The 20,522-nt window shown below is 25.3% G+C and overlaps 1 long non-coding RNA gene across 1 annotated transcript in view; it reads left to right on the top strand.

Annotated features, from left to right (window-relative positions):
* Nucleotides 1–1,715: 1,715 nt before the first annotated feature.
* The window catches only part of LOC124419503, a 62,893-nt gene continuing 44,086 nt past the window's right edge, over nt 1,716–20,522 (top strand). The window contains exon 1 of the long non-coding RNA XR_006940651.1: nt 1,716–2,207. This is a non-coding gene — a long non-coding RNA (uncharacterized LOC124419503). The remainder of the gene's footprint in view (nt 2,208–20,522) is intronic.

Genomic DNA, 20,522 nt, shown 5'->3' with positions numbered 1-20,522 from the left:
TCTGAAGAATTCCCTCAGTTATTATGTAAATCGTTAATATGTCGCTGAAATAATATTCGGTATAGCCATTATATATTGCAACTAAATAATACTACATATTAACAATAGAAACAACAATAACGCAAGCAAAAACTACAAAAAGAATTTTGGTGCAAAAGAATTTTCTGGTAAATATGGAAGATCTGACTGACACTTTAAATTGACATTCTTGAGCATGAACAACAGAAGTGAATCTAAAGACTAAATAAAAAAAAATTGTTGTCGACTAGATACCTAGGAAATTCTATGAAATTTTCTTTATTTTTTGTATATTCTTCTATTGTTGTTGTTTTGTTTAACATGTTCATTTACCGAATTTGAAATATTATAAACAGATATAAAGCAAATATGTATGAATATCGAATGACTGTTAAGAACTCATGCAAAAATAATAAAAAAATTAAGGTTAATAAGCTACAAGACCATAAACATGTGGAGGTAAGGTGGATATTGTTGTTATCTTGTTTTAATAATAATAATAATAATTTTTGCGCTCTACATTTGTTTTCTTTTTTAAAAAATTATTACAGTTGACAATCTCTTTTTTAAACTTGGGTAGATTCATTATTTGGTATAATGATGAACGACATACATATATAAAATACTATGATAACAACAAAAGTTTTAGGGGAACAAAAATCTTTAATTCGTAATTTTATTATTATTTTTCTCTACAATATTCTTCAGGATCCATGAGAAGGGGTACCAAAACTGAACTTTTGGAGATAATTTAGACAGTGGTATAGTGTAATGAAAATATATAAAATCAGTCCCATATTATCGGACCCCTGGTGATTTTTGTAATCATTGGGCCTCATGGGGATAGACTCTATATTGAGATTGTGTCAGTTGCAGACATATCAACATAAATATGGGTATTAATATTTTGGTTCGCTATATAATTGATTTATAGCGAATTTCATAGGTATAACATAATTTGTAGGCCAATAGTGGGTGTTGAAATCATTTGCTAAAGATTATCAGGGGCCTACGAGTGCACGGTCGATTATGAATCCATATTATGGATTCCATAATCGTAAAATTTGTTAAAAAAAAATTTGGTTTCTACATATTTTTTTTTGTCATAAAATTTTGTATAAAACTTGTTACATCTAGCATGAAAGTAATATTTGAGTGGGAGCTTCATTAAATTCATTAGAGAGATTCGGTCAATTTGGCGGACAATATATGTGCATTTCTTTAGATAATATTTTCTATAGGGATTTTAAAAAAATATAAATTCAAAAATACTTATTAAAACATAAATTTCACATACATAATAAGAGTATCTATAACTGTTATATGTATGTCTTAAATTCTCTTAAAAACTAAATATCTCTCGTATTTTATGCTCAACGGCAACCATGACCACACGTAACCGCTTTTTTTGTGTCAACATAAATCGAAATTCGAATAACGCTATACTTGCCTTTTCTTATTTTGTACTCTCTTTGCTCTCTATAGTAGTATAACGAATCTATTTGTAGTCGGCTTTTTATGTACACATTCGAAGTTAGAATGTTATGCTTTGTTGTTTGTAATGGAAAAACTAAAAAGAAACAACAATCCATACATAATTATTTTTACTCGCAATGAGTGTTTCGAAACTATGTCGAATGCAAACGAATTTCGAAAGGTAAAAGAAGACTTAAACGAAGTTGTTTTCGAGACAAGGCTCTTTCTCAGCAATACAGTTCGTTTCCACAATATCGTGCCATTGTTGTTGTAGTTTTTAAACAATTTTCTATTACTACGTTGGGTAATTTTCGTAAAATGGTTAAAAGTAGTTGTAGTTTTGTCAGTAGATGTATTACGAACGTCGTATTTAACGGTACGTGTTGTGGAATTGTATGCGTAATGTTGTGAATTTATTTTTGCTTAAATTTTGCCAAAATTTTTCTACAAAAAAGCAAAAAATTAAAAAAATTGTAAATGGAATATTTTTATTGATAAAAAATTAAAAGAAATGTGAAAAAATCTACTTAAAAAATATATATAAAAAATAATAAAGTTAAATAGAAATAGTTAATAATATTTATACTTATACAAGTTTTAAAAAATTATGTTGATTGTAACATTAAGTGTTTAGTTTTTAAAGCATCTTTAAAACATCAGCAACTTCGGGGAAAACGAAAAGTGATTTTTCTTATATACCAACAGCTGAGCAAGTAAATATTACCGAATCCAAAACATTTACCAATAATATTTTTTTTGCTTTTGTTATCTGCTGTTTCAGTATGTACATATAAAACTAGAAATAAACTCTTTCATTTTTTAAATGTTTTTGTTTAGTTGAAACTCGTGTAAACTTACTTTTGCTGACAGTGCTATTTTTCACTAAATTCTTTGTAATGTTTAGTCTTTAAATTGATGTTGCTTGCTACAATATACACATTTAGTTAATTTTTTTGGTTATTTTGCTAATGTTACTTGAGCTATTTTCTTACCCGTTATATGTGTATATGTGTACATATGTACTTGAAACTAATAGTGTACCATATAAATAAGTGTGTGTATATAAGTAGCTACGTGTATATAACCTAGTTTTTTCTCAATACTTTTTCTTTCCTGTTTTCAAACATACGCTTTCATATATTGATGGCTCCTCCAAACGAAAACAAGTTAAAAAGGTACTTGTACACATCATCTTCTTCATCATCGTTAACAATATCATCATTATCTATCCTGTCGTCGTCTCTGTCATCATCTCAAGTCAGTTTCTTACTTTTACCCGTCTGCCATCATCATCATCATCGACATCACCAACAAATACATTAATTCACCATTTAATATTGTCTACTGGTTTTTGCTTTTTGGAAAAGTATACTTATACGCTATGTAAGGGAACTATGTATGTATATAGAGTACATCCTGACTGTATAGGTGGACGCTGATGACAGACTTTTATCTCTTGTTTCCAGACATTTCAATAAAAATATATTAATTCATTAATTTTATTGAAATGTATTTTTAAATCACTTCAATTTTTTTGGTTACTGTTAAATTTGTACTTGCTGTAGTTGAAAGTTTCAATAGGAGTATTGATGTATTAAACATTTACTTATTTATACTACTTATCATAATAATAGGTTCTTTGGTAGTATAAAAAATAGAATATAAAATTTTTTACAATTGTTACGGTTATGTTGTGGTAAAAGTAAAAATTTTGTTATTAAAATAAATATCTTAGAGTAGATTGTATTATACAAATATCCAATTAATATTTTAATACTGGTTATACCCAAAATCATTGAATTTTTATACTGTAGTTTTTTTAAGTCTTAAGTTCAGATATGTTCATGAATGGGGGAGTTAGAGTTATATGTGTAAGATTTATTTTATATTGGTAATTTGTAATAAATATCATCACTAAACTAAATCCATACAAAATCTATGCGATAGAACTTGATGGTTAAATTTTGTTTAAATATTATCTTTGACACAATTTTATATGGTATATATATAAAGTTCTTCAGTTTAGTTTAATTATTAAGGGTTTTCATTTAAACGTTCAAAACCCTCGTAAACTGTGCAACCTGTGCATGTTTCCATTCTAGCAATTGATTTGTATGGAAATTGATTTGCACAACCCTTATAAGTTTGAGCGACTATTTAGACTGGCAAACTTGCGCAAACATATTGTGCATTTAATGAATCCGTCCGCTATTATCCACTTTTGAATTTATGGACTTTAATATTCAAATTATCAACATATTTTGTAAAATTGTTTGTTAAAATAATTTATTTATTATTTTTTGATTCAGTTTGACATTGTTTTTAACAGTTTATAAATATTGTAATTAAACTTCACCTTAAGAAAATTACCCTAGCGTTCAAAAAATATAAGATGTTTATGTTAATGTCATGTATTACTTTTAAGTAAATAAAATTAAAACAAATATATTTTATAATAGTCTCGTAATTTGGGCAATTTGTGCATTTTCAACTTACCATTGAATTTGTCATAAATTGAATGGACATTTTATTTACACAACTGAAATATATATATATATTATATATATATATATATATATATATATATATTATGTATATATATATATATTATATATGTATGTTGTATAATATATATATATATATATTATATATATATATAATTTATATATATATATATTATTTATATATATATATATATATATTTATATATTTATATATATAATATATATATATATTTATATTATATATATATTATATATATATATATTATATATTTATATATTATATAATATATATATATTATATATATATATATACTTTCGTTAGAACGGTAATATATAAGTTTGTCATTCCGTTTGTAATTTTTACAATATAATTTTCCGAATGATGAAAATTAAAATCTCTGTTAAGTAAACTTGGCATGAAGTAACTATTTAGAATTTTTATTTTTTTGATAAAAATTTAATATGCCTTTTTCTATATATAGTTTTCCAAAATTTTCCTAAAATTTTTTATTATTTAATACCATAACTTTTTTTTAATACCATAACTTTTTTTTAATACCATAACTTTTTTGTAGTCTAATTAGATCTTACTAATAATGTCTTATATAGAAACTTTCAAATTCATTAGTCATCTTGCCAGTGAGTATACAGATGCTGTATACGTTTATTCATGTAACTTATAATGACTACTTTTTCTAATTAATTGTAATCGTTTGTTGTAAGTACTTGCCTTGAATGACATCACCGTGTTAAAATAATGACTTAAATTGCTATTGCGTAAGTTAATTTTAGCATTTTAACTTCTTACATGGTAATGAAAGTTTTTACTGGAAAGATATAATTGTTAACGACTTTTGAAAATGCTATTTTTTATTGATATTAACGTTTTTTTTACAATTTTTAGAAATGAAAAACTACAATTTGGCCACTGATGGCCTCTAAACGACCATATCCCAAAAATATTCTTAAATCTTCTCAATAACACAAAAATTAAAAGGTGTGACTCTTGATGCGAAGAGTAACTCTCATGAGTTTTTGGTAAAAATTGAATGGTTTTCAAAGTGTAGTACACTTGTGTATTAACCACTAATTATCATGTTAGCGATGTGTCTAGTGACAAAATATAGGAAATAAAAGAGTTTTTCGTATAATTCCGTATCCCAAATCCTACATTACAGTAAACCGAACTTTCCTTATACTTCCTCTATCTATACCCATAATTTATACCAAAACATCACAGGTTAGTTAATGCTATGTTTTGTTCAGGAAGACCCCACTGTGCACTATAAAATTTCAACTTTCAAAAAGTTACAAAAAAATGCAGAAACACGTGAACTTAATTTTCGGTCGTAGAATCTAACAACATACTCCGTTTTAAAAAGTTCGGTAAAAATCGGCAGATATTGCATTTGAATTAATTATGCATATATTCTTAGGGTGGGTTTCTTATTAATCAGTTAGATTAAACGCTGTTAGATTAAACTATGAACAAATTTAGGCGGACTTTTACCGATAATTGCGTTTTTCTGTTATGGATTTAAGATCAGTTACCTTAGCATTGCCAACTTTTCAGTCAAAAATGTAAACAATGAACAGCTATTTTTTGCAAACATAACTTTTGTAAAATGAACAATTTTAGAAAAAAAATAATATAAACATTATTTTATTGTTTTTGTTGATTGTGTTTTCTTTCTTATAACTTAAGTTTAATTGGCCAATGACACTCAGTTAAACCATGATAATAGCTAACATTACTGATTACTAAAAAACACAAAACATAGATTAAACTAGATTTAAACAATGAATGTAGATTATCTTCATCGGTAAAACCCGCCCTTAGTTTTTCATAATAAGTTATAAATAAATAAAAAAAGGGAAAAAATCACCTCAAACGCAATATCTCCCTATTTTGACCCGACTATTCAAAACGGAGAATGTCACTAGATTTTACGACTCAATATTAGGTTTAGTGTAATTACAAAATATTTAAGAAAATTGTATTAGTTTAACTAGTTTCATTTGAATACTATCACTCATACAGTATTTTGTGGAAGTATTATAAACTTTAGATGAATGATATATAAAATATATATATTAAAGTGGGGAATTTCGTAATTTGATCCCATACAAAGTACCCTGCAGAAAATTACATAACCATTAAATAGTCCATCTAACAGGTTTTACGTGGTTCGGTCTGTATTTCAGAAAATAATTTTGTCATTTGTCATAAATGTGATGGGTATACACATACATATATGTATATAGCTTGGAATGCTCGTATCAATATTAAATTTAATACATTCAGGAGTAACTTTTTAGTCTTTACCACTTTAAGAATAAAAATTCTTTTTTATGTTGCACACAAAATAATAAGTAATGACAAACAATCATTTATAATACTAATCAAAAACTTTCAACAAACATTAATTTAAGTACTTATATTAAGAAATACTTTTGCATTTAACTAAATTTTCTACACATGTGTACGTTGTTTAAGAAAATGTGGGTCTTCTTTCAACATATGTATGTAAATACTTAACATGCAATCTTATTTTTATTTTAATAATAACCATTTTCTCTTTTTTTTCATCTTAAGCTTTATTTTATATATTTTTCATGGTGGTTTTAAGGCAACTTTAACGTTCAAGTTGATTTTTCATGGGGCTTTGAATGTTTTGTTGTTTTTTTTTAGATTTGTTTTTATGTAGTTCGCTTGTTGTACAACTCCTGCCTTTTGTTTATCTACTTTTAAGTTAAATCTTATTTTATTACATTGTATTTTTGTATTTAGACTAGTATTATTTTGCTGCTTTTTGTTTTTTTTATGAGTTCTCATTTGTTTTCGTAGGAAAAGTACATGCTTGAGTAGTTTCATTTTCAATAACTTTTGCTGAACGGATTGAGGGATTATTATTTTGTATATATGAAAAGAATTTGAAACAAAGTTTAAGAAATAAATCCGCTAAAGATTTGCTATTGCTTAAGCATTTTAAAATAATATTGTTGAAAAATAAGTAAAAACAAATTTTTAGTGAGAAATTCTAAAGGTGTTAAAGCGTAGTTAATAAAGAATTTACATATTGTTATTGTTTAAGGGCGAAAAGGTGTTAAGTCTAATTATATTTAATGCAAAATTATACACAATCTACTAGCTTTGCTAAAAAATTTATATCTTAAAAAAAATATATTTGATTTCATATTTAAGACTTGTGTATATTTTTAAAGTGGAGTTATGTTTAAACTATAAATTCTTCTTACTGCCATGTAATAAAACAAAAATAGAATTAAATCTCTTTTTATTGTTTCATAAATTTAACAGTAAATTTTAAAAGTAAACAGAGGAGAGAAAAGAAATCATTCTAAAGTGTCATCTAAATAAAGACATTATATAAATGATGCTTACCACTAAATAGTTGACTTAATAGCGTTCTTGTTGAGATTCATATATATGTCTGTATATACAGTATTGTTTAAAATTTAAGCAATTTTTGCATAAGAAATGAGAGTAGTTTAATATTTGAAAATTTTCTTGAAAAGTGCCCAAATTAGCATTTACTTAATGTAATAAAATTATACTTATTATAATATTTTATAAGAAAATAAGAAAGAAAATGTTACTTACATATGTTTCGAACAATACTGTGTGTACATTATATTACAGACATATAAATATGTTAGCATTTGAACTTACCACTACAAATGTTCATATATACATACAAACATGAATTCTAAGAGCAATAAATGCATTGCAGTTTTATTTCCACTCACCCTCTTCTTAACTTTTTTTATTTTATTTGTAAAGGAAATAAACAGTAAAGCTTTCATTTTTTTATTACATACTTGATAATTTTTAGCAATAACTCATGAAGCTAATCACCACATAAATAATCGTGAACATCCAGACCAAAACATATTAGAAAGGAGGGAAAGAGGAAATTTCAAAAAAAAAAGAATCACACAATATTTATAGAATGCAGCATTAAAAAAAAAACATGTTAGTGGAACGAGTTGTATCATCCAGAATCGTTGTGTTGGCCAAAGTCATGATTATTGTTTAACACTATGAAACCAATGAAATAATATTTATGTATATTGTATAAATAAATACAGACACTCTCATACATATACACTTCAAAAAACGAGAGAAACTGATAAAATGTTAAAAAAATAAAATATTTTCTACACACTCTAATGTAGAAATATGTTTATATTAGGGTATAACTTTTATAGCATTTGAAAATTTCAAATCGGTCAAATTACATATCACATAGAGTAAAAAATAAGTGCATCGAAAAATTATATCACTTTAAAGTTTTCGATATTTACTTTACAGAAAATTTCTAAAATTTAAAATTTAAATTCCATTGTTTGTTCCACGGTAAAGGGATTAGTACTAAATTATACTATTAAAAATTCATGTAAATTTGTTTGGTTTTAGAAAATCGATTTGCCGTGGAAGGTTTCTGCACCAAAATAACATAAGAAATACTATTAGAATACTACTAGATACCACGTAGGCATAATTTTTGTTATTACCCTAATGTGTATGTATATATGTACATATATAAAAGAATGAACAGAATCAAATTGCTTTGAAATGATATAGTATACAAACTTAGAATACTATCCCTTCAAAAGTCGGTAGGCGAAAAATGTTATTAAGCCTACATAGCACAGCAGATTTTTATAACTATTGGAAATCACATGAACCAATCTCCCATATATAGTTTAATTTAATATATTTTTCAAATATGCATATTATAACCTAAAAAGTATTAAAAGTAAAAAATTAGATGCGTATGTTGTGTCAAATACGATATCAAATTATGCCCGTTCTATTTATAAAAAATCCATATCCAGGTTTCTAATGGAATTAACGTTTTTACTTGACTGTTTATTGGTGTACTGACATACTTGACCAATAAGCCCAAGACCCTAATCGCATTTTTACAGGCTTTTTATATAATTTAAAAAAATAACTTACTCAACATCTTCTTTCTAAATAAAATTGCAAGTACTTCTTTAAGTCTTTATTTTTAAGAGAGCGTTGAAGTACTTGACTTCAATGCCATCACCATGTTCAAATAATATGTTAAAATGTTAAGGATCTAAAAATCATTACTTTTCATTGTAAGTTTTTAAATTCTAAAAAATATTTTATTTAGTTTAAAAAATGGTTTTGCACTTAAGTATTTTTATAATATTATTGTTGTAAAAATATACATCGGTCTAATGCATTTCGTATATTTTTTTTTCAAATTAATTTTGGATTTATATCTAATCGTTTAAATTTGGTCCATTTACAAGTATGAAAAGATAAAGTAGTTTTATAAAAAAAGATAAAGGAGTTTATAGTTTGGTCCAATTCACGAACGGCCATCGCAAAAATATTTTAGGAATCGTCATAAAACAAAGCAAGATAGAAAAAACGTCTTTGCTTTCCATACAGAGTGAGTCGATCTAATGTATATATTCGATTTAAGTCTAGCAATCGTAATTCGTGTACAGTGTCATATTACACAAAATATACATTTTTTTACTCCTTTATAATGGTCTACAAACATGATTTAAAAAAGAATATAGAAACCTTTCAAAAAATATATTTTAAGTATTTTAAATATGATGATTTATGTGGAAACTAAATAGGTCTAGTAAATTTCTAATGAGACTGTATTTGAAGCCAAAATCAAGCCAGATTATTACCAAAATTGGAAATATCAGTTAAGGTTTACATAAACCTAAGTGTGGTCGATTTTTTTCGAGATACTAGAATATAAAAGTTCTATTCGGGAAGTACGGTTATATAAGATCGAGTGAAATAATATACCAGTTTTAAGCATTTTAAATAGTAGATTTAAAATTAATATTTTTATCGGTCCATAATTGACGTTACAATTATCTGCACAACCAAAAACGATTGCAATTATGAGTTTAACACTTAAAATGGTATTGAATTAGGCCATTAAAGGTTACGAACATGATGGTCTTAACTGTTGACTTCTGCAATTTATTACTTGAGAATGCTTTTAAAGAACTTCTCCTACAATCCTCCTATACATATATGATTCAGATAGACAATATTTTTTTTAAGATATAAAAAAAAAACAAAGTGGCCATAAAAATTGTTTAATAAAAAACAATGTCCAAAACTTGAGAGTTATTTTTTATTAGTATTTTTGTTGTTGCTGTAACATTCATATTCTCCATTCATTCACACACACTTCAGTTATAAAAACAACAATATTTAATAAAATATCAAACATAGGGCTACATGTGATAGTCCAGCAAACAAAAAGATTTGAGATGAAAGCATATAAGCTTTTGAGAAAAATATTTAAGAACGTTTAATTTTATATAAGATTTTAAATACATTTGATATCAAATATGAAAATGTATCAAACTCTTTACTTTATGTTTGCTGGGTATGTATGTAAGTGCTCTGTGATGCTTAACGATAGTAACAGAAATCCAACGCAACACAAACAATATTGTCGCATTAGTTTTGTATTTGTTGGCAACTTGGTACAAATTTCTTAGCCAACTTTGTTTTTTTTTCATCTTCTCTGGTATTTAAGTGAACATACATACACTTATATATGTATGTATGAATGTATGTGTGCATGACTCTATTTTATATCCAAAATTATACTCATACTTAGTCACCCATATGTTCTGTAATGTTTATGACCAATTTTTCTTGGAAAATTTATTAAGAGAGATGTTTGTGTTTTTTTTAATTATCCTGTTATTGTTTAGACTTGAAAGTTGTTTACATGGAAGTGTGTGTGCGTGTTAGTTGTAGGAATTTTAAGATAAATATTTTATAATTTTTTTTAAGTTTTTGTCTATTTTTGTTTTCCAGCAATTTTCTATTGGAGTCATTTTCATGGTACATAAAGTTTTATGAATTTTTATTTTCTTAAAAATCAAAATTTGTTTAATATGAAATAATAATTTTGTATAGATAACAAACATATATAACAAACTTGAGCAAAACCATATACAGTGAAAACTATATATACTTCATAAAATTGTAAATGTTATTTTTTTATTTTCTGATCAATTTTTTCTTACAACGGACTTTTAACTTTAAAAGGAAATTTAAGATAGTTTTCAAGATTAAATACAATTATTTTTTAATTTTTTTTTGGGTACGGAACGAAAGAAGAGAATCCCTTATTTTTACAAAAAAAAAATTATTTAATTTTGAAATTCTAACATAATTTTTTTATATAAGAAATATATTATAATATGAAGTTGTGTTGGTGTGAAACCAATTTCACCACACTACTATTTACGTACATATTTCTATTAAAATTTATTAAAAAACGCATTTTTAAAACTATTTTCAGAATATTTTTAATTATGTGTTATTATAAATTTTTTATTTGCTTTATCAAATATTTATTATAGATTTTCGTATTTAATTCTTCTTTTGTTATAAACGTTAAAAAAATAATAATTTTTTATTTTTGCTGCTGAATAAAGTACTAAAATTTCAAATATGACCACGGCCAATCATATAAAATCAAATCAAATAAAAATTAAAAATTATTTTTTTAAAATAAATAATTTTCAATAAAAAATTAAGAAACTTTTGTTTGCTTATTTTTGCGAAAAAAAACCTCGTGATTTAAATATAGATCCTTATTGTGTGAACTTAATTTTAAAAACCTACAAAGAATAGTGATTATAATTTTCTTTAACATTAATAATTTAACATTAAAAATATAGCAACAATTGATTCGGAAAAGTTCTTTGTTTTTTTTTTTTTTAAAGAAGTAAAGTGCGGGTGTCATTTATTTAATTATTTACTCCAAGAATTACTTCTGAAAAATTATATTACATCATATACGAACAGCTATAACTTTCTTAGTTTTAGTTTTATTGTTGTAAAAAAATAACACAGTCTCACTTTTTGATATTCATTGGTCTTTAGCTTTTCTATTTTCATATAAAAATTTAAATAATAAACAGTTATGAAAGTATAGCCAGGCATTGTCGATCCCACAAAAGTCGGAATCAGGGCACATTTAGAAAGGTGAATGCATCACTACAACAATACAAAAACAACATGTATTTTGTTTTTGTATTACAATTCTTAACTTGTAAACAATAACAACTTTTGACGTTATACATAATCTGCACAATATAAAAATCATCAGCGGTTTTATTGCAGTCACTTTATTATGCCATGGTCGGAATGTTAAAAATGTGGGAAATTTGTTTAATAATAAAGCATTTTATTTAGTTTTTAACTTTGTTCCGGAATATTTTTACTTATTGTTGGCAAAAAAAAAAAAAAAATAGATTTTCTACAAGAGGGGTCATAGGGGAGTAGGTGTAAGTATGGCCTGTCCTTATAAATTTTGGTAGATTAATATACGTCTGATTCGAAGTTATTTATGTAGAATTTAATCATGATATTAGTATTTATAAATAAATGTTGACATGCAAGTCATTTTAAAAAGGGCAATTTGTATGGGGGACACCTGATCATTACAAAAATCGGTAGTGTCGTTTAAAGTTCTATAAAACTATGTTTTGAGATTTTTGTTGACATAGTATTACATTTATCGTAGTTATGAGCGTTCATCCTTGGACATAGCTAAATCGACTCAAAAAATGACTTTAAGGTGGATGTAGGAACTTATGTAAAATTAAGGAAGAAATATTTAAAAATCTCTTGGATAATTTTAGTTTTATCGCTAAAGAAGTGCCTGATTTAGAGGTGGTTTAATTCAAATAAGTGTGACTACTTATTCACATATTGGTCTTATCAAAAATTGTCAAATAGAATTTAGACAGATATTTCTTCATTGTTTCCAAATGTTTTTTTTATTATTTTTTTATTAATGTGTTTCTGGCCTACTATCCTATTTAATAGATTCCCCACAACTATTTAATACAAGTTTTTATGTATCTTAAATATTAAATTTCTTCTTTCTTCTGTAGAAATATTATTTCGGATATATCCATTTTATTTAATGTTTTTTTTTTTACTTTCTGTTAGTAAACGAGCTTAACTTACTATTCATAAGCGAGCGTGGAAATGAATATAATAAATTCTAATATAATGAGTTAATATACCCATGTACAAATAGTTTTCATCATTATTTTTTAACATAAGTTTTTGCTCTATTTACACATACATATTCTAGCGCAAAGTTTTTATATTATTTAATATACTTAACATCAATAGGTTAAATAACAAACTTTACACTACAAACCAAAAATATATTAATGTTTTTAAGTATTTAAATATATATGTATATATAAATGCAGCTGTTAATTTAAATATACATAATAAATATAATACTAACTATATACATACAAAATCTGTTGATTATTTAATCAACTACAATAGAAATAAATTGTAATAATATTATTTAAACAGAAATTAAAATCCCTTTTGTAATTAGTAGCAAAACGCAAGTCATTAAGATCTTATTGGTCTACAAAAACCACAAAATAATAATAATTATTTTTTTAAACCTTGTAACAGTAACCATATTTTTCTGTTCTAGATACATTTTTTTGCAATGAATAAACAAAAACTGGAATTAAGCTATTTTTTATTATTTATTCAACTTAAAATTGTATAAAATATACGATTATATTTTTAAGTGCTCTACAATAATGGCAAACAGCACTTGTATTATTGCAGTCTATTGCAGTTTGTGACTGCAAAAAATTATTGAAAATTTTTTTTATTATTAAGTGCTTTTTACATTTTAACGGCTTGTAGTTTGTTAAGCCAAAAATGCAAGAAATACATAAAACAATAAACTATTATAATAAATTTAATTATATGCGATTTAAATCGTATATTTAACAAAAATGTACATTTGTTAGCCGCCATTCTAGCGCTAGGTGTTTTTTCCTAACTAAAAATTACTTAATATTGTTATTATATCCTACATCACTATCGGTAGGGAGGGTATTATGCGTTTGTGCTGATGTTTGTATTATTCAAAAATATTTATCCTACACCCACATTAAAGTATAGCGATCGGTTCAGAATCACTTTCTGTGTTGATTTAGCTAGGTCCGTCTGTCTATGTGTCCATATAAAGCTTGTGCGCACGCTACAGGTCACAATTTTCAATATAGTTTTTAAACAAGAACGAATGCTATCGAAAATGGTTAATATCGGTCCTTTTTTCGTCTAACCACCACAAAACCCTCGAATTCATAAATTAATGCATAAATTGTACAAAAATTATTGTTTAAAAAAATTTATATTTTTAATTCGATAGAGCTCGATCTATAGTTGACTTAAACCCTCATTAGAAGACCTATTCAAAATATCAACATATAAAATTAAAATTCAACATATATGTATGTATCTAATAAATGGCAATAACAAAAGCTTCGATTCATATCAAATATCAATTTTTATGTATATGGTAGGCTTCGTGCTATATGATTTTATTGTTGGGTATATAAGATTCGGCATTGCCAAATATAGCACTCTTATTTGTTTTTCATGTACACCAAAAAACAATATACAATTTGTTGCATTTAAATGAGTACAAATTATTTTCTGATTGATTTATTTTTTTATTTGTTTGTTTGTTAAATAAGCAAAACTTTTTTATGTTTTCACTTCTCTTTATGTTCATTTCGTTGCTTTTTTACTTTTTAAGGCTGTTTTTTCGAATTTATTCCCTAAACACTAGAAAAAACAAGTGCCATTGAAAACGGCTTTTTAAAAGTTTCTATAGCTGCCCCTTCTTTGTAGCTGCTAATAGAGTGAGTGCTGTTGTTCATTTCCAGCTATATTGCCTCAAAGTCAATAGAATATTAAACGAAATAATTCACCAAAAAGGAAACAATGTTTTTGATTATATCACGGTCTGTTGTTTTTATTTCTATGGAAGTTTTTGTAAAATTTTTTTGTTAAAAATTAAAACTAAAAACTGTGAAAAAAATAGCTTTTGTAAAGTTAAATTTTCGGATTATATGAACGTAGAAATTTTTAACGTTATATGCCATTTAAAGAATTGTTATATGCCATTTAAAGAATTATTGAAAATTATAGGTTTTTATTGCGAATTTGAGTTTTAAAAAAGTGAGCTTAAGAAAACCTATTGCTAACAGAAGCTTTATCGTAATCGATAAAATGTGAAGTCCAGTTTTCCATTTTTATGATATGCATCCAATAAAAACTTAGGACATAAATAGAATAGAACTATTATCTGTTTTATTTTTAAATGTACTTTTTACATTTTAGTTCGTGATTATTATTAAAAATTTTTTAGTTAAACATTTATTTTATTTTTATATTAAAGATGTAAGAAATTTTTGCAATTTTTATTTAATAACAATTTGTAAAACACAAGGGACATTTTTTTTAAATATATCTGTGTTTAAAACCAGAAGAACACAAACATTTATACATAAGTACGTATAGTAAAGTTTCAAGAGATTTTGTTTATTCCCATATACAAATACACAGATGCAGGCATACACACTTTTATTTTATATATGTATGTTACAAATATTGTAAATAAAATGCTACAAGCATTGTAAGGCTTTATAAGTATTAGTAACAGCTAAATTGAATTTATTGTTTAAGACTTTTACTTTTCTTTAATCTTTAGGTTTTTCAAAAAGTTTCGTTTTTCATTGTTTAGGTTTAAGCAGAAAAAAACTAAGACAAAAAACAACATGGTCTCAATGTTTTCCGTTTCCTTTATACTCTTCCTCTCTAACATTGTCTGTGTCTCTGCGTGAGTATGTTTTTATTTTTTCAAAAATAATTTTTGTTTTATGTGTGTGTATGTGCTGGTTTCAACGCTCACATACAAATTAACATTGTTCGAATACTTGAACAAGAAACTGTAAGTGAAACACAAATGGTGGCGTATTGTCAGTATGAACCATAAATCATTCAGCATTTGTTAAACAAGCAGCTTGATTTTTTTTGTTTTCTTTTTTAGCTTTTTTGAGGTTTTAAGTTCTTTTGGCCTGTAAATATAGAAATTGAGTGTATGTTTTTTTTATATTTTGGTTTTATATGTTTAAATATAAATATCCTTTAAACTTTAGTATTTTAATAACTAATCCATGTATTAAGTTTGAAGATTAATTTTTTGTTTGCTTTTTTAAATAACAAAATTTTATAAATTTTGTGTGGTATTTTGTTGTATAAATACACGCATAAGGTATGCGATAAGTTAAACATGGGTTTTTAGTGTAAAGTTTTGGAAGTATAGATTGAGTTACTAAAATAAATGCTAGACTTTTTCTTCATTCTCCTACCAATTATTTATACATATTTTTAAATCTAAAAAAATAACTCAATAAAACTGACTTAAATATAACCACAAGTATTTCTTTTTCCGGAGATTTAAATTAAGTAATTTGTACACATTTGAATTTAAAACACAAAGGTTTCGCGAATTTGACAATTTCAAATGTTTTGTAATTAAATGCTACGAAAAGTCAAAGCTTTCTCAAAAATTGCTAGTGACAAACTGAAAATTCTACATTCTTCGAAATGTTGTAGCCATGTAGCTATATTTTAAAAAAGTTTCTTTTGCTTAAATCTTCAGAAAACATCATATAAGTTATGATAAATTTGTGTGTCATCACCCACTAGCGAGTTATATGGTCGTAAAGTCGTGAGTAAGATTTTTTTATTTCAGATCAAGACTGATGTAAGTGCGCGCCGTTTGAGATATATTGCGATGATGTGTTCGTTCTGAATGAATATAGGAAGAGTAAAAAATGTTAGAAAAAACGTGAAACTGGATCGTGGTATTTTTTAATTTTCTACTTTCATGTTTCAAATCTTATTTGAAAAAAATTGCAAAAAATTTGTTTATTGCGAAAGCAAGTAGGAAAAACAAATAGTTACTTTAACTAAGAGTTGCAGTCAACAAAATCGTTTATTAGGTATTATCAATTTCTTTAATTTTAGTTGAAACAAAATAACTTTGACGTACCTTCCTGAAAAACTTTCGCGCAAACAGATTTAGCATAGTTAAAATTGGGTCCACACGTGTATAAAATCCAAAAAGTTTAACACCTATTTCTAACCCCAAAATTAATTCTGTAACTTTAGAATCGACAAAAAATGTGAAGAACCTTGTGTTTCAAATATATTTTTGTTAATGTGTTTTATTTAAAAATTATCTGAATCACAAAACTAAAAGGCGGAGGACTCTTATATTTCAATGCTTTTTGGATTTGAAGAAAACAGCATTTTTATATGCCTACATATTTATACCTAGATGTAGCGCCTTTCGAAGATTTTTCATATGAAAAAATAAATATAAATATACCTAGGTATAAAATGGCAATACAATTCGAATAAGTATGTCATTATTGGAGCACTTAATGTAATGCAGATAATATGTAGTAGTACCATGTTTTTACTACTCTACTCTTCTCACGAAGGTTAAGGGTATACGATGCTTTGACTAAAAATTAGACAAGGTCTTTCATTCTATAATTTTTAAATATCTACTTTACTTAAATAATAGCGTTAATCTTTACAGAACTAATAAAATACCAGCATATTTCCTCTCCAGTTTTGCAAAAGTAGTAGAGAAATTAAAAGCCGTCAGACATAGTTAAACTGTATCCGCTTTTACTTATTTAGTTCTACTTAAATGTGTGAGCAAGTGTGTGTGCGAATGTTTAATTTAACAATGAATGTCTGAGTATGAGTACGATTCATTCATTTATTTGTTTTGGTTTTTATATTTTTTCATGACATGAGTATGTGTGTGTGTGTGTGTGTGTGGATTGTTATGTCTGTTGTGGTTTATTATCCTCTCACCGCACTTGTTAGTATTTGTATTAGTATTTGTTTGTTGGCATTTTATATTTAGCTTAGTGGGTGGTCCTTGTTTTCTGAAACTACTACCGCCACTGTACTTATTTGCTACTGTTTATTTGTGTTAAGGTATTTTTGCTACTTTTCATTATAATCGTCGAAGTTGTTGTTATATTCCTGTTTTTCTTGTTTGTTTCAATTTAAAATGCATGATTTTGACAGCATTGTTTTTTTTCGATGTTGTTATTTGTTTTCACTTACTTCACTTTTCCACTCTTAACGTACATACATAATCTAAACTCCAGTGATGGTTCCCCAAGAGATTTCCAATGATTTAAAAAAAATCTAAAAATGTTTTCTAAATTTCTATACAAATTAAATTTGAATTTTATTTATGTGCCTTAAAGTGGGGAGCCCTTCCTGAGGCAAAATGTTTTAGCTTAGTTGTTGTTTTTAGTTTTATTATGTTGTTATTTTTCGTTTATTTGTTGGAACATAATTTCAGCGGTTCTCTTGTTGAATTTTACCTATGGAACGTGACCATGGTCATGGCGTTGTTGACATCTTTTTTGTCCACGTTATAAAATAAACAAACATTTATTTTCTAACTTAATTAGGCTAAATTGTTATTTGGTTTTTGTTATTGAAGTTTTTTGTTTTAAATATTTCTTATTTGTTTGAATAATAATGTTAATAAAGTAGTTTATAAAATTTAAAAATATATTTAAGTTTTAAAAGTTTAAAACTTAAATATTCTTAATATGTACCAAATGTTAACAAACCAACCTGTATTAAATATCTAAAAACTAAATTATCATATTAAAACTAAGCAGTACTTATAGTTAACATTTAATGTATATTTTTACGACAACATTTAACAAATGTCTTAGAAACCAAAAATAGGAAAATACTCTCTAATAACCCCGCAATTGTAAATAAATTGACATAATACTTTACTTATGTCATTAAAAGAAAACTACTTTTATTTGAAAAAAAAAAAAAAATACTAAAAAGTATGTTTTGCACACAAACACCTTAAGGAAAAAATAAGTTTAAAATAAAAAAATGTCTCCAATACAAATAAAACCTTCTTCCTCCCTTAAAAATAGCAATAAAAGACAAAACAAAAGCGATAAGTAGAAGAAAAAACAATATGAATAAAAACGGCTTAAGTTAAAATCCAAAAAAGTTAATTGTTAGAAAAGTAATAAAAAAATCTCAACTTAGAAAAGGACAGAAAAAGAACAAATAAATAAATAATATGTAAATTGTAAGTGTAAAAGCAATGAAAACATCAAAGTCTAACTAAACATTAAAACAATAATAAATAACAAAAATTTAATTGGATTAAAATTTAAAATATATGTTTGAAATCAAAATTTTTATTTTTTCTACTTTACTATATATCCTATTAGCTAACCATTGAATCAACTTGAATTTACGATTTCTTAAATTGTCTACATGAAATAAATTTAATAAAAATAAAATAACGGAAATGAATTACAAATTTTGTAATGCATTTTGTATTAAGTAAGGAGAATACAATTAGATTGGATACAATAATTCTTATAGTCTCAAGTATGACTTGAAAACTTTAAATTTTAGTAAAATTAATTATATATGTATAGCCTATCGTAAGATAATGTATTTGAATGTGTCGGATATAAGATTATGACGGTGATGAATACAAGTATAATACCAATTTCAATACAGGTCTTATCTTTATCAGTTCAGAGTTGTGTCTATTCATATCAGGCATTCCACAGTGTGTCGTATGCGCGTAAGAAGTTCATCTCTACACTGAAAATAATCCATGCTTAACTTTACGAAAAAAAATTTCGTAACAAGATTATTTAGTAATATACAAGAATTATTTTTGATTTTATAAAAAAATTATTTTGTTACGATTTTTTTTATTTTCGTAATTTTAAGGGAGTTAAATTAAACGTAATTTTTAATTTACAGCTGCCTAATTTCCTGTAAAATTTAATTTAAAAAACATAAAAAATTGTTTTTTTTAATTCGCAATCTTTTTCTATAATTACAATAATTATTTTAAGAGAACTAAAATATTTGTCTTTAAAAAATCGTAAAATGGACAAATTTTTTTCTAAAATTATATAAAATTATTTTGCATTTTACTAAAATATTTCGTGCAATTTCGTATATATTATGAATGAATTTCGTGGTGCAAAACCACGAAGCATTTCGTACAATGTACAACACTTTTCGTGTATATTAGGCATGGATTATTTTCAGTGTACACTGAAAATAATCCATGCTCAACTTTACGAAAAAAATTTCGTAACTTCTATTTTCGTAATATTTACAAAAATTTCGTGTATAATACGAAATATTATTTTTCTTGAAAAAAATAATTACATAAATTGAAAAAAAGGAATTTTGAATAAATTTACGAAATATTAATTTATTCAAACATTTTTGTTCATTTTAAAATAAATTTTCTAATATTACTTCAAAATTATTCTCCACACTTTTTCTTAAATTTTATAAAAATGTTGTAGTTTTATTTAATCATAATATAATTAATATCATTATGTTTAATTTTGCTAAAATTTAAGAAAAAAAATATTACGAAAGGATTTCGTACTTTCGAAAAAATAGAGAAGAGTTTTATTAAATAATATTTCGTATTATACACGAAATTTTTGTAAATATTACGAAAATAGAAGTTACGAAATTTTTTTCGTAAAGTTGAGCATGGATTATTTTCA

The sequence above is a fragment of the Lucilia cuprina genome, chromosome 4 (assembly GCF_022045245.1).
Source record: "Lucilia cuprina isolate Lc7/37 chromosome 4, ASM2204524v1, whole genome shotgun sequence".
In the NCBI taxonomy this organism is placed as follows: Eukaryota; Metazoa; Arthropoda; class Insecta; order Diptera; family Calliphoridae; genus Lucilia; species Lucilia cuprina.
The sequence above is the reverse complement of the archived record's forward strand: the minus strand, read 5'-3'. Positions and strand labels throughout refer to the sequence as shown.